The 14,354-nt window shown below is 39.8% G+C and overlaps 1 long non-coding RNA gene across 1 annotated transcript in view; it reads left to right on the top strand.

The window, feature by feature from the left end:
- The window catches only part of LOC144616677 (uncharacterized), a 301,629-nt gene extending 288,002 nt beyond the window's left edge, over window positions 1-13,627 (top strand). Inside the window, exons 14-15 of the long non-coding RNA XR_013556226.2 lie at window positions 3,134-3,251; window positions 13,472-13,627. This is a non-coding gene — a long non-coding RNA (uncharacterized LOC144616677). The remainder of the gene's footprint in view (window positions 1-3,133; window positions 3,252-13,471) is intronic.
- Window positions 13,628-14,354: the final 727 nt, after the last annotated feature.

Raw genomic sequence — 14,354 nt, 5'->3', positions numbered from 1 at the left:
GTCATTTCCTCCTAGCTACGTTCATATACTCAGGGCAGATGAAATACTCAGGTGGGGTTATATTTTCATTTCCCTAATGAATAATAATATTAAGAGCTTTTTTTGTATGTTTGTCAGCTATTTGATATACTTCTGTAGTGACTCTTCAAGTTTTTGTCATTTTTATTTGTTGCGTTCTTATTGAATTACATGTGCTTTTTATATATTTTGCATCTGAATCCTTTTTCAGAAATATGCATCGCAAATATCGTTTACCAGTCCGTGCATTGATTTTCCACCTTCTTACCAGTGATTTTTAACAAAGACAGGATTCAAAGGTACAAACTTACAGTTATAAAATAAATAGGTCACAGGGAAGAAAAGTACAGCATAAGGAATATAGTAAATAATATTATAATAATTTCATATGATGAAATATAGTGACTACACTTAGCCATGGTGAGTGTCTCATAATGTATGTAATTGTCAAATAACTAGAGAGTACACCTGACACTAATATAATATTATATGACCACTATGCTTCAATTTAAAAATAAAGAAACCCCAAAATATGTTTTCATGTTCATAGGAATCAAGCTTAAAAGGTTTCTTTTCTTTAAGGACTTAAAAAATGTTTTCTCTTGATAACTTTCTATTGCTTCTAATGAAAAATCAGGTATCATTCTTTTTTTCTTTTGGAAGTTTATTTTTATTTATTTTGAGACAGAGAGACAAGCAGGGGAGGGGCAGAGAGAGAGAGGGAGAGAGAGAATCCCAAGCAGGCTCTGAACTGTCAGCCCAGAGCCCGATGCAGGGGCTGGAACTCACAGACCGTGAGATCATGACCTGAGCCGAGGTCAAGAGTCTGATGCTTAACCAACTGAGCCATCCAGGCACCAGCCACAGGTATCATTCTTAACCATGTTTCACAGAACGCAAGACAGTGTTATCAACTGTCCCTGAGTACGGGCAAGATTTTTTTTCCACTTAAATAAACATTCCGAATATGTATTTGTGTTCAGTGCCCGCAGTGTGCTTCTGCCAAAGCCACGGTGGTGGACTTGTAGAATTCTTTATGGAACTTTATGGAATTCTACATAACATTGCTGCTGAATAAGGAGCTTGTTTCATAGAAAGTTAAACAGAACAGTGAGAGGAGATGCTTGCTATGAGCAAAAAGGTTATGGAATGAGTGACGGAAAAAGTAGTGACAAATAACCAGCTGTAATCACGTGACAGTGTACAGAAACAAAGGCTACCGTAGTTACAAAAATTTGTTTTTTATAACTTTGATATGCATATATTCGTATGTTAACCATGTTTTACTCCTCTTTCCCATTTGCCTACATGTAGTAGTATGCACTACTATAAAGTTATCTTATACCTCATTGTATCAGTAGTGAAGCTATGGGATATCAATGGGAGAGTGACTTGGCTAGAAGAGGAAACATCACCCCAAAATGGACAAATATACTTTATATCTTTTTTGTGGGAGAAGGCTATCTTGGTTCTGGTTGAGTGAGGAACAATGGCATCATATTAGCAGGGAGCATCATTTTGCTACTGTCTTTACTTAAAAGTGAAGTGTTATTGACAGAGGTACATACAGATGCCAAGGTGAAAAGGAGGGTCCTGTGGTAGCTTTGTACTGTCTCAACTTAACTATCTGGAAATATGTTTCCCAGAGTTTGCTTCCTGGTATTGTTCTGGGTTAAGGTTTTCCACAAAAGACATTTGTGCAAGATTTGGAAGGTAGTTGTGACGCGGCAGCCATATTTTTTGATGTTCTGAAGGTTTTGCTGTGGTAACTCACACAGGCTGCGGCCGATCTACTGGCTCATCTTACTGTTGGTTCTCGACTCCTTCACCTCCTACCACAGCTCCTCCCTCAGCTTCCCTTTGTCTTGGGCCAAGTCTCCATGTAGCGTGATGGCAAATAATACCTACTCCTCCTGAAGGTCACCCAACACTATGAGATTGAAGGAGGTGAGAGAGAGGGACGTTTTAGTTTGTCTTTGTGGGTTCCAGTTGTCCTCATGAGTTCTGGTATGTTCTTACAAGTCACACTTTGTCCATGCCTTTGTTTACATCCACATTTCCTTCACAAATATCACAACTGATTTACAGCAAACCCAGGCTCAGTACTAGGTGCAAAGACAACAGCTTTATATAGACTTCTCCACCAGCTAAGGCAATTGCATGAGGTCAGATCCTTATCATTAATCTCTGATTCTATGCCACTCATGGTAGGTCTAAGTCTCTGATTGTACCCTTACTGACACAGAGCCTAAAAAGAAAGGACTAAGGAGATGATTTTCATGGTGATTCCAGATAACTAGACCCAGATTTGCAGTGTGAGCATCTTTAACTGACACTGACACTTTAAAATCATCATGGGGTACGTTTTTTCAACTTCAGGTGACTTTGTGCATGTTCTGTATGATGGATTTTAGGTCAAAAATTCAAACTGAGAATGTATTAGAAGAGAGTTACTCTCGACACCTGCTTCCAAATGACATAGAAAAAGGCTTAACTTAGAATTAAACCTTCTGATCCACACCGCGGATTAAGCAACCACAGCCACTACCATTTCTTGTCTGGGACGTTGCAGGTGTGCATTTCAACTTGGCTCCTGCAGCAGGGAGGCTGTCTCTTACTGAGCTGTGGGATTTTTTTTTTTAATTTTTTTTTTAACGTTTTATTTTTGAGACAGAGAGAGACAGAGCATGAACGGGGGAGGGGCAGAGAGAGAGGGAGACACAGAATTGGAAGCAGGCTCCAGACTCTGAGCCATCAGCCCAGAGCCTGATGCAGGGCTTGAACTCACAGACCGCGAGATCATGACCTGAGCCGAAGTCGGCCGCCTAACCGACTGAGCCACCCAGGCGCCCCTGAGCTGTGGGATTTTTATTCAGCTTTATGATCACTTCGAACAGTGTTCCTGGAGAGCACAGAAATACTTTGCTGAATCCTCCAGCTATAAGGTTGAAATGGTGAAGTTGATGGATTTAGCTGATTTCTGGAAGTTTGTAGAATAGCAACCATTCTTTGTGTTCTTGCCAAAAGAGCTCTGATGAACAAGGAGAGTGATCTCTCCACTGGGATGCTGCATATACCAAAAAATGTATCATGTGCTCTGCATTGTTTCATACAGACAGATCAAGGGTAACTGCGCTGCTGAACCTGTTACATGGATGTGGCCAGCTGGACATGAGTAACTTCCTGGGCCACACTGGATCGTGAGGGAAACATCTGAAAACAGAGCTGATGTGGTGAGTAAAATATTGTGAAGAATTAGACTAATGTAGGACCCAAAGAGAAACCAAACTGAAATCATAATATGCTTGCTTGTCTTGAATCTTTCTTTTTTCCTCAAATGCCCATTAAGGACCACCTGCCTGCGTGCAGCCCTTTCATTCTTAACATTCTTACCTTTTTCTGGAACCTTCCCCGTGAGAGTAGATAGAGGCCATGAATACCCTCAGCAGGCTGGAGAGCAGCATGCGGCCTACATTCCCAGGACAGAGGTGTTTAGCTCTGCCTTAAGCAGAGAGCAGTGCCTGAGTGGTTCGCAGCACAGACACATAGTTCCTGGGGTCTGAGGCTACTCCCCCAAACAGGAAATAGGGTTTCTGATGTTCATTGACCACATGGTCCATGCACAGATAAGAGTCTGGCTCACCCCAAGCCTTTACTTTGTCTACTGGTTTTTCCCTGATAGCTAAGTTAGGTAGTACCTGAAAGGGGACATAGAAGAAGCTTATTAGCATGAAAGTTTTGAGCTGAAGGGAAATGAAGATTGAACCAGTTGACATACACTGATAATTTTCAGAGGAGGAATTTGGGGGGCCCGTTGGAAATGGAATTTATTATGGGCTGTGGACCTTCCAACTACTTACTAGTTGTTAATTTAATCTATACTTTCTTTTCTCCTTCCAGAATCTAATGATTTAAAAAACAACAACAATAACAAAAACCCTCACAGATCTTTGGCTTTCTCAGTGAAATGTTATCCTACTCAAAGCAATGAGTACATCTCTTTTTCTTCTTCCCTATTGAGTTCTAGGATTCTGCTTAACTTTTAGAATAAAGGTCCTTCAAAATCAAATGATGAAAAAATCAGGCTGATGAAAATTCTGACTTTCTGAATTCATTCAGTTATATTTTTATGAAATTATAACAGAAATAAACTATTTTTCTTTTGAAATCTGACATTGAGCTTTATGTATTAGACTCTAAAAAGGATCAGGATATTCAATCCTATTGCCTCCATAAGTAGAATTGTACTTATTAGATCATGTGTCCTAGTATTGTCCTGAGGTCATATTTTCTCTCATTGGTCCAGAGGTTTTGGTCTCGCTTATAAAATCTGTGGCTGGGTGGTTTGTGTGGGTCTGTGTGTGTGTTTTGTAAAATAAAGTTAAGGTAAGCATGCTACATCGCTCTGTGATGCAGTGCTATAATCCACTCCTACAAGTTGTGATATCTATAGGTTTCACGCACTTAGGACATGTCAAGACCACATGGTGGCTAAGTTTTGTATACTGTAACTGATCGTGTGGAATGTAGCTGTCAGTCTTCTCTTCAGTTTCATTGTTTTAGTGGATGAATTCATCTAAAAGGACCAAAAGGCAAATAACTAGAAAAGAAGGTACAGACAAGGTCTCTAAAGCATTGCCAGTTCCTTGATTCTAAGGTCAAAGTAACTTATCAGAGAGTGGGGCAACGAAGAGAGTTTATAGTTAGTTGAGACATCTACCTCTCTGTCCCATTTTGCTTCTGAGTGCTGACAGTTAACTGATGCCTTGGTTTGTTATTATTTGTAACTAAGCAAAGGAGACCACGTGCTGTGGGCACAGCAGCCTGGAGAGCAGCATGAAGGCCAGATGACCCTCTTGTTGAAATGGCCCTGCGGGTTTCTGACAGTAGAGGTGTAAGGTCCCTCAGCTGCATAGAGCAGCAGCCTCTGAAATGTGGTTTCTGGATGGATCAAGGTTTTTGTTTATTTGTTTTTTACTTTTTTAAGTTTATTTATTTTGAGAGAGAGGGTGAGTGAGCAGGGAGGGGCAGAAAGAGGGAGACAGAGAATCCCAAGTAGGATCTGCACTGTCTGCGCAGAGCCCGATGCAGAGCTCAAATCCATGAACACACAAGATCATGACCTGAGCTGAAATCAAGAGTCAGATGCTTAACCCACTGAGCCACCCAGGTGCCCCATGGCTAAATCAAGTTTGAACGTGCTATGACACCCAGTTCGGAGTTTTGTCCTGTCCTAAACATTATTTTGTCTTTCCTTATGACTTAATGATTATATCTGGTTAAGGACAAGCCTAAAACTTAATACCAAAGCAATAATTAGAAGGAGATTTATTACTGAGGCACCTGGGTGACTCAGTCTGTTAAGCGTCAGACTTCAACTCAGGTCATGATCTCAAGGTCCGTGAGTTCAAGCCCCGTGTCAAGCTCTGTGCTGACAGCTCAGAGCCTAGATCCTGCTTCAGATTCTGTGTCTCCTCCTTTCTTTGCCCCTCCCCCCACTCACATTCTGTCTCTCTCTCTCTCTCTCTCAAAAATAAAATTAAAATATTTAAAGAACAAAAATAAGAAAAAAAGATTTATTGCTCAAAATTTCTAAGTTTAGTAAATTAATCTGTGATAAGATCTGACAGGCTTATCTGAAACAAATTTATTATGAATCATGGCTGTGACTGCAAATATTTATTCATATTTTGATTCTTCTCTTGCCTCCAACCTGATTCTGAGGTGAAACATGCTCACTGATCTTTGGCTTCCCTACATGAGACAAAGGGGAACTCATTATCTCCTTTCCTTTCCTACTTACCACCAAACCATGAGAACTGGTAACTTTACAACAGCAAATATTGTTCAGACAGATGATATCAAAATATGTTTCTGGCTTCTGTAACCTCTCCAGTCGTGTATTGGAATACCAAATGTAACAGCAGTAAAATCATATTCATTTATGACATAACTCTATGCTTAATTTATTAGAAGTTATATATGGAATCATAATAATCTAGTAAGTGAAATCATACATTATGTAGCCTTTCGAGATGGACTTTTTTCACTTGGCATAATGACCTTGAGATCCTTCGAGGTCGTTGCATGTATCAATAGTCTGTTCCAGGGTGCCTGGGTGGCTCAGTCGGTTTAAGCATCCGACTTTGACTCAGGTCATGATCTCACGGTTTGTGGGTTCAAGCCCCACATTGGGCTCTGTGCTGACAGCTCAGAGCCTGGATCCTGCTTCGGATTCTGTGTCTCCCTCTCTTTCTGCCCTTCCCCTGCTCATGCTCTGTCTCTCTCTCTCAAAAATAAATACACATTAAAAAAATTTTTTAAAATAATCTTTTCTTTTTTATTACTAAATGGCATTCCATTGTATGAATGTACCACAGTATATTTATCCATTCACCCAATGAAAAAGATTTGGGTGGTTTCCAGTTTTTGGCCATCACAAATATAGTTGCCGTAAACATTCATGTACAGATTTTTGTGTGAACATAAGCTTATCATTTCTCTAAAGTATGTACCCAGGGGTGTGATTGCTGCATTGTAAGGTAAGTGAATGTTTAACTTTATGTGAAACTACCAAACTGTTTTCCAGAGGGACTGTACCACTTCCCCACCAGCCACGTATGAGTGATCCAATTTCTCTGCGTCCTTGCCAGAACTTGGTATTGTCAGTACTTTTTATTTTAGCCATTCTGATAGATGTGGTGTGGTATCTCTGTGTGGCTTTAATCTGCATGTCCCTAGTCACTAATGATGCTGAAAATCTGTTCATATGCTTATTTATATGCTTATTTCCCTACCACAAATTCTCTTTGGTGAAGTGTCTGCATGAATCTTTTGCCCATTTTTAATTGGATTAAAATGTTTGTTTCCTTCCTTTCCTTCCTTTGTTTGTTTCCTTCCTATTGAGTTCAGAAGGTTCTTTATATTCTGAATACCAGTCCTTTGATGAAACTGTATTTTGCAAATATTTCCTGCCAATCTGTGGTTTGTCTTTTTTATTCTCTTAACTTTTATAGAACAAATGTTTTTAATTTTGGTGAAATCTAGGTTGTTGATTTTTTCTAATGGATTGTCCTTTCAGTGTCTTGTCAAAAATCCCTTCACGTAGCCCTAGGTCATGAAGATTTTCTCTTATATTTTCTCTTAAAAGAATTATAGTGTTACATTTTACACTTGGGTGTATGATCCATTTTGAGACTCTTCTCAAGTTTTTGTATAAAGGTGTGAGATTTAGGTCAGGGTCAATTATTTGCTTAGGAACATCCAGTTGTCCCAACACCATGTGTTGCTAAGGCTAACTTTCCTCCATTGAGTTGCCTTGAAACTTTGTCAAAAAATCAGTTGTCCCACTTGTGTGGGTCTACTTCTATAGTTTTACTCAGCAGCACAAAGCTGTTAATGATATTCTTACATTATCCTTGTAGGGTAGAATCTGGAGGGTGGTTTTCTTTTCCATTCCTTACATGTATAATTTGTATCTTCTCTCTTTTTTTTTTTTCCTTGATAATTCTAGCTAGGGACATATCAACTTTATTAATCATCTTAAGAAAATAAACTTTAAATTTTTTTATCTCTATTGTTTGTTTTGTAGTTCATCAGTTTGACTTTCTAATTCTTTTTTTTTTTTTTTTTTTTTTTTTAGTTTATGGTGGGTTTAATTTGTTCTTTATTTCTATCTTCTTTTGTTGAAAGCTTACAGCAGTGTTTTTCAACTTTTCTTCCTTACGAATGTAAGTATTTAAAATATTGGGGCGCCTGGGTGGCGCAGTCGGTTGAGCGTCCAACTTCGGCCAGGTCACGATCTCGCGGTCCGTGAGTTCGAGCCCCGCATCAGGCTCTGGGCTGATGGCTCGGAGCCTGGAGCCTGTTTCCAATTCTGTGTCTCCCTCTCTCTCTGCCCCTCCCCCGTTCATGCTCTGTCTCTCTCTGTCCCAAAAATAAATTAAAAAAAAAACAAAACAAAATAAAATAAAATATTAAATGTCCTAGGTGAAGGGGATTAAAAGTACACTTACCATGATGAACACTGAGTAATGTATGGAATTGTTGAATCACTCTATTGTACACCTGAAACTAATAGAACACTGCATGTGAACTACACTGGTATTAAAATAAAATAAAATAAAATATTAAATCTCCTTCTATGTACTATTTTAGCTACACCTCATGTATATTTTTATTTTTATATGCTGTAATAAAATCTATATGAATGTGGTCTCTCAAAATATCTTCTTGTACTCTACTCCTCTTTTCTTATGACGATGTGAGATGATAAAATGTCTACATGATGAGAGGAAGCAAGGGGAACGGAGTAGGCATGGTGACCTCCTGTTAGTTGACAATATGCCTGAAGGAGGCCCATCTGCCTCCAGACTATGGTTGACCACAGGCAACTGAAACCACAGAAAGGGAAACTGTGGTTAAGAAGAGGCTATTGTATTTTAAAGTTCAAGGCTTAAATTCCAAATACTTGAGAGTTTCCAGAGACATTTTTTTTTTTTTTGCAGTTGACCTTCAGAATCCATTTTACTTTGATCAGAAAATAAATTCTGTATCATTCCAGTCCTCTTGAATGTATCCAGAATTTTTTGTGGCCAATCAGACTTTGCGCATGCGTGTGAATGCTTCCTCCGCACAGTAGGGCTTGTCTGGAGCCACAGCTTCAGGTTTGGGTACAGGCAGCAGGTGCCTGGGGAGCACTGTGCACTTGCTGCTGCACAGAAGTAGGTGGCTGAGTCTCCCGGCTGGGAAGCCATGATGTGCAGTGAAAATTGTTTGGCACTTTCACTGACGAAAACTGTGAATCTCCCATCTTCCTTTGTGTGCTTAACCGAGAACACGGCTAGTAGTAATGCAGGGCCTTGACCAGGGTATTGCCGGTACCATACGAAGTAGTCAAACGCTGTGTTCTCATAAGTGCAGTTCAGAGTAGAAAAAGCTCCTTCCTGGACTATCAGAGAGGGAGGGCCCTGCTTCACCTGCTCCTGGCCACTCTTCTCTTGGCCGCTCACCCCTGCTTAAAAAAATAACAAAGTCATTAGGTCCCCGAATTTATATTTTCCTCTTAAAGTTTTGACGTGCATGAGGTTGCCTGTATCCCAATTTCCTCATCCCCCCAGATTAAAGACATATCCTGGCCTTTCTCCTCTGCAACTCACAGCCTAGTTGAAGCCATAGAATTAAAATTGATGTTCTCAGGATCTTGTCCATTCCTCCCGACACCAAAGATCCGAGACAACTCATTTGGTCCTCTGTTCTTCCTAGCTTGCTAGAACTCTAACTTGAAGGTCACACCTGCTTTTAATTCCTTCAACAGGCCCCACCCCTTCACAAGTGCTTTCACTGAAAGCTATTTTTGTCAAAGGAAGTACTTCCTCATCTTGCCCTAACTTAGAATCACTGAAAATATCTTCTCTGGGAATCAAAAATTTCCCCAACACATGGATGAGTTTAGAATTTCTCTCCTCCCCAAAACTCCTCTTCCTTTTCCTCATACCTCCTAGTTAAAAATCATATACTAGGTCACTAGGTTTATATGTCAATAAAGATTACATTTAAGAAAAGGAAGAGATGGACCCCTATGAAGCCACAAGATTAGCATGTGTGGGGCATTTCTTTTTTTTATTACAAATACTAATTAAAGTCTATTAAAAACACACAAAAAGTGTAATATCACATTACAAGCTAGGGTGATGGAGCAGAACATAGAGAATATATGGTCTCTTTCCCCTTAGGGAACTTAAATTTTATTACACTCTTTTAAATGTGTCCATATTATATATGATCTTAAAAGAATTATAGAAAATAATTGAACCAATTTTGATTTCTTTTATATTTCTTCTAAAATATAAATCAGGTAAATTAAATATTTCTAAGAATATACCTGGGGAAAAGAAATTGGAAAGTACTGGAATAATCTGTTCTGCAGGACCTTTGATCTCCAAATGGGCATAAAAGAATAGAAAGATTCTGCAGATTTCAGAAGATATGGAGTCTTGATCATCCAGTAACATAGCATTTTTAGTAGTGCTCATTCTGAGTTTGAACAAACATTTAACTTTTTCTTCACATTTTGTCTTAATGGGTAAAATATGAAAATATGAAGAATCAGTTTGGCTTTAGACGTTAACACGGCAGGGCATAGAGACAGAAATTCAGGATAAATTCCAAAAGCAGCCCTAAAAATAAAAGTGATAGGTACTACAAATAATAGAAATTAGAAGAAATAAGGAGGACATAATTTTTCTGAAGCACAGAGAAAATTATCTGTATTTGATATCATCTCAAATCTAATAAAAAGAAAACACATCAGAGTTCAATTGGAGCCAATGATTAGAGTCCCCATTCCTCATTCCCCAATCTCATTCTACTCCAGTACTCTAAAGAGATTTCTCATCGTTTGTTGCATTTCTGATGTGTTTCTTCCGTTTTCATTTATTCATTCATTAATGCGTATCTTCAATATATAAGTGAGTGCTTACTAAATGAGTAACACTTGGGTCTCATTCTGAAAGAAACATAGTCCCAATCTTCAGTCAACCTAGTCAATACTCAAGTTCAGCTAAATAAAGTCTACAAAAGAGAACTGTGTATCTAATCGATGTGATGGAAAAAGTAATGGACTCTGCTTCTAGACCCAGATGGAGAAGGGTTCTTATGGAGGATATGCTTGAACTAGGACTTAGATCATCAGTAGATTTCCCAGTAAAAATAATGGGATAAGAGAATTCTATGCACACATTAACTCAGTGATTGGAGGTTGGCTGTGTATGGGTGAAAACAACATAAATTCATATTAAAGAAGCTAATGTAGCCCTGACCTTGAAGAACAAGGTATATTATTTTAAAAAGTGTTGTTTGGTTGGGGGGGGGGGCAGGTGACTCAGTCAGTGAAGCATCTGATTCTTGATTTTGGCTCAGGTCATGATCTCACAGTTAATGAGATCAAGCCCCACATCGGGATCTGCTCTGACAGCACAGAGCCTGCTTGGGATTCTCTCTCTCCTCTCTCTCTCCCCCTCCCTCTGCACTCTCTTTCTCAAAATAAATAAATAAACTTTAGAAAAAGTGTTGCTTTTCAAAGTCATATTTTTCAAACTATTAGACTGAACACCGATACTATTTAGGTAGATGGATGGATAGGTAGATAGTTAAATGCATAGATACATGCAGATGATTAATAGATACAAATTGAAGCAAAGTAGGAGATAATAGTTGATTAAATTTTTAAGGATTAATTCTGGCTAGTTGATGAATTTGTGTGGGTGAGACAAATGTTAATCTTCTTTGAAGCAGCACTGCCTCTTGGTGGTCATATAGAAAAGTCACACTGAACAATTTTCCACAGTTTCTTAACAGTTTGTGTTCAGAAATCCCTCGGTCAATTAGAGCATGGAAGTAAGTGACTGAATCTTCTTGAGCCAGTGATGTCTTCGGATGAATGAAATTTTGCCCCTGTTGAGTTCTATGAAACTTGTGCTCTTTTTTACTGAGATGTATCTCAGGTGGATTTAGAGGTCTTGGTTGCAAAGAGGGACCTACCAAGAGACAACAGGGCTCCTGAAACATTCTTGGTGGAATGTCACGTGCCCTATGGTCTTTTCAGATGCAGAAATTGGCCTGCTGGCTGAGTCACTGCTTGGGCTGTCTTTCCTCCCATAACCTCAACATCAGATCAGGGAGAGTCCTTTATATTGAAGAGAACGCGTCTTTAAATAAATTCTAATATAGACAATTGTTCTACATCTTTGCCAAAGTATTATATAGTCATCTTTTTTTTTTTTCAGCTGACATAATGGTTATGTAGTGATCTCATTGTGGTATTACCCTGTCTTTCTCTGATGACTAAGGATGTAGAAAGTTTGGCAGACTTTTTCAATACAGAGTCGAATAAATATTTTTGGCTTTGCAGGCCATTCGGTCTCTGTTGCAACTACTCAACTCTGCCATTGTAGCATGAAAAAAGCCACTGATAATACATAAATAAATGAGTGTTGCTCTGTTCCAATAAAACTTTATTTGCAAAAATATGTAGCTGGCTGGATTTGGTTTGTGGGCATATTTTGTTGATCCCCAATGTGGAGCATCTTTTTAATGTGCTTATTGGTCATTCCTACCTCTTTTATAAAAAGCCTGCTCAAATATTTTGCCCATTTTTAAACTGGGTAATTTATCTTTTATTGAGTTTTTTTTTTTTCAATGGCATGTTCGTGATTCAGTGAAGAATCTTATTGCTATGTGGACACAATTACCCATAACTATGCAGTCCACAACTTCTTTGAAAAATCTGACTTTGGAACCAGTGACTTAGCAGATGTCCAAAGCAGTAAAACATCAGGATTCGGACTAGAATGAGCTGCAAAGAGAAATTCGTTTTCCCATAACCATAAATGTTGATGATTTTGTAAGTTCTGATATTATGTCAAATGATGAGGGAGGATAAGGCAAGTTGAGGTCAAAGCACAGCTGGCATGCATTCCACCTCCCATCCCCACCCAAGGGTATTCCTGGCACTCCAGGCTGCCCAAGAACAAAGGAAAGAAAACAAAACAAATGGTTCACTGAGACCACTGGACCTGAGTTCCCATCAGTTTACAAACGTCTTAGTAAATTATAAGAAAAAGGCAATCTTATCAGTAATTTAATCCAGAAACCTGTAGACCCAGTTTCCTGGAGCCCCAACATTACCCTCCCCTCCATAGTGATGTGGGGAACAAAGGCAAGAAGAAGGAAATGGAAGGTAAAGTTAAATTTCTTGGGGCACCTGGGTGGCTCAGTCGGTTGGGCATCCGACTTCGGCTCAGGTCATGATCTCACGGTCTGAGTTCGAGCCCCGCGTCGGGCTCTGTGCTGACAGCTCACAGCCTGGAGCCTGTTTCGGATTCTGTGTCTCCCTCTCTCTCTTCCCCTCCCCTGTTCACGCTCTGTCTCTCTCTGTTTCAAAAATAAATAAACGTTAAAAAAAAATTAAAAAAAAAATAAATTTCTTTACAACTTGTGGTCCACTGAAAAATACTTGAGGCAAAAGAAGAGTAGAACATTACTCCAGGAACCCCCTACCATCCTAAAGTTAATACCTTCCTAGAGGTAAAACAACCTGAGATTGACAATAGTAGGGCTTCAGGTATCTTAGGAGTCCTCTTTAGCATATGAAAGTCCTTCTGGAGACCTCACTTTTGCCTTTACCTCCCCAACCTCCATAGTACGTATATAGCCAGTCACTCTTCACAACCCCAGTGCGGCTCTTTTTGCCCACAGGTCCTGTCCCTGTGCTTTAATAAAATCACCTTTTGGCACCAAACATGTCTTCAAGAATTCTTTCTTGGCTGTCAGCCTTGAACCTCACCCCCATCACCCCAAAACAACCAAGAACACAGGACTCCTTCTTCCCCTGTACTTCCCTCAGACAGGCTGACTGCTAACACCTCTCCTCTCCCCCGGCTTTTTGTTATAGAAGCTGCGTTGCCCGCAAGAGAAGCCACAAAGTCCATGGCAACGGTTCACCCCACTCACGGGGCAGCAAAGCCCTACCCCAGGCATGACAGACTGAGAATACTGAGCCCCTGTTGCACTCACCCCAGCTCCCTCATTGAGTGGTGCTTCCATGCTGGGAAAGGTAAGTCGGGACCAGAGGCCGCTTCTCCCACCCAGCACACTGTTCCTAAAGCAGGAACATCACTCTGAGAAACACAGGTCATGGTCCTTTCTCACAGCTCCAGAGTGGTGACAGAGAGGTTATGCGCAGGGAGAGAAGCAGCTATAAGAACAGAGCTCTCCCCTCGAGAAGACTTTATCTGGACCGTAGCATTGGGAAGTTCAAGTTTAAGGGCACTGTTGAGAACAGTGGAGATTTTGGTCATAAGAAATTAATAGAAGTCCAGTAGCTCAAGAACAGCAATAAGGTAAATCATAAACTAGGAATTTGACAGAGAAAACAGGAAAAAGCTAGGAAGCATCCTCCAGGGGTCAGAATAAGCATCAAGGATAAATCTCAAAGACTACCTCTGCAAAGGGGCTTGGAGCAATGTATGCCCACTGGGGCATTGTTGAAAACAAAAGAACAATCAGCCAGCACTTAATTGAGGCTATTTGGCTAGGTGTGATACAAACAGGGGCAGAGAGCTTACCACAGATCTGGGAAAAAGTCTGTCAAGGTTATCTTGCTAAATACCACTGTTATACCAGGATGTCCGGGCACGTACCCAAGACTGTGTTTTCTTAGGACCAATTTCAGAGGCCACACACCATGGACAAAATTGGTTTAATTGAAAGAGTTGAGTCACCAAACAAATAAACAAGCAAACAACAAGAAGAAGCCCTAAAAGGGATGGGGAATG

Source organism: Panthera onca, chromosome B3 (assembly GCF_046562875.1).
Source record: "Panthera onca isolate mPanOnc1 chromosome B3, mPanOnc1 haplotype 2, whole genome shotgun sequence".
Lineage (NCBI taxonomy): Eukaryota > Metazoa > Chordata > Mammalia > Carnivora > Felidae > Panthera > Panthera onca.
This window is presented reverse-complemented; position numbering and strand designations above follow the sequence as displayed.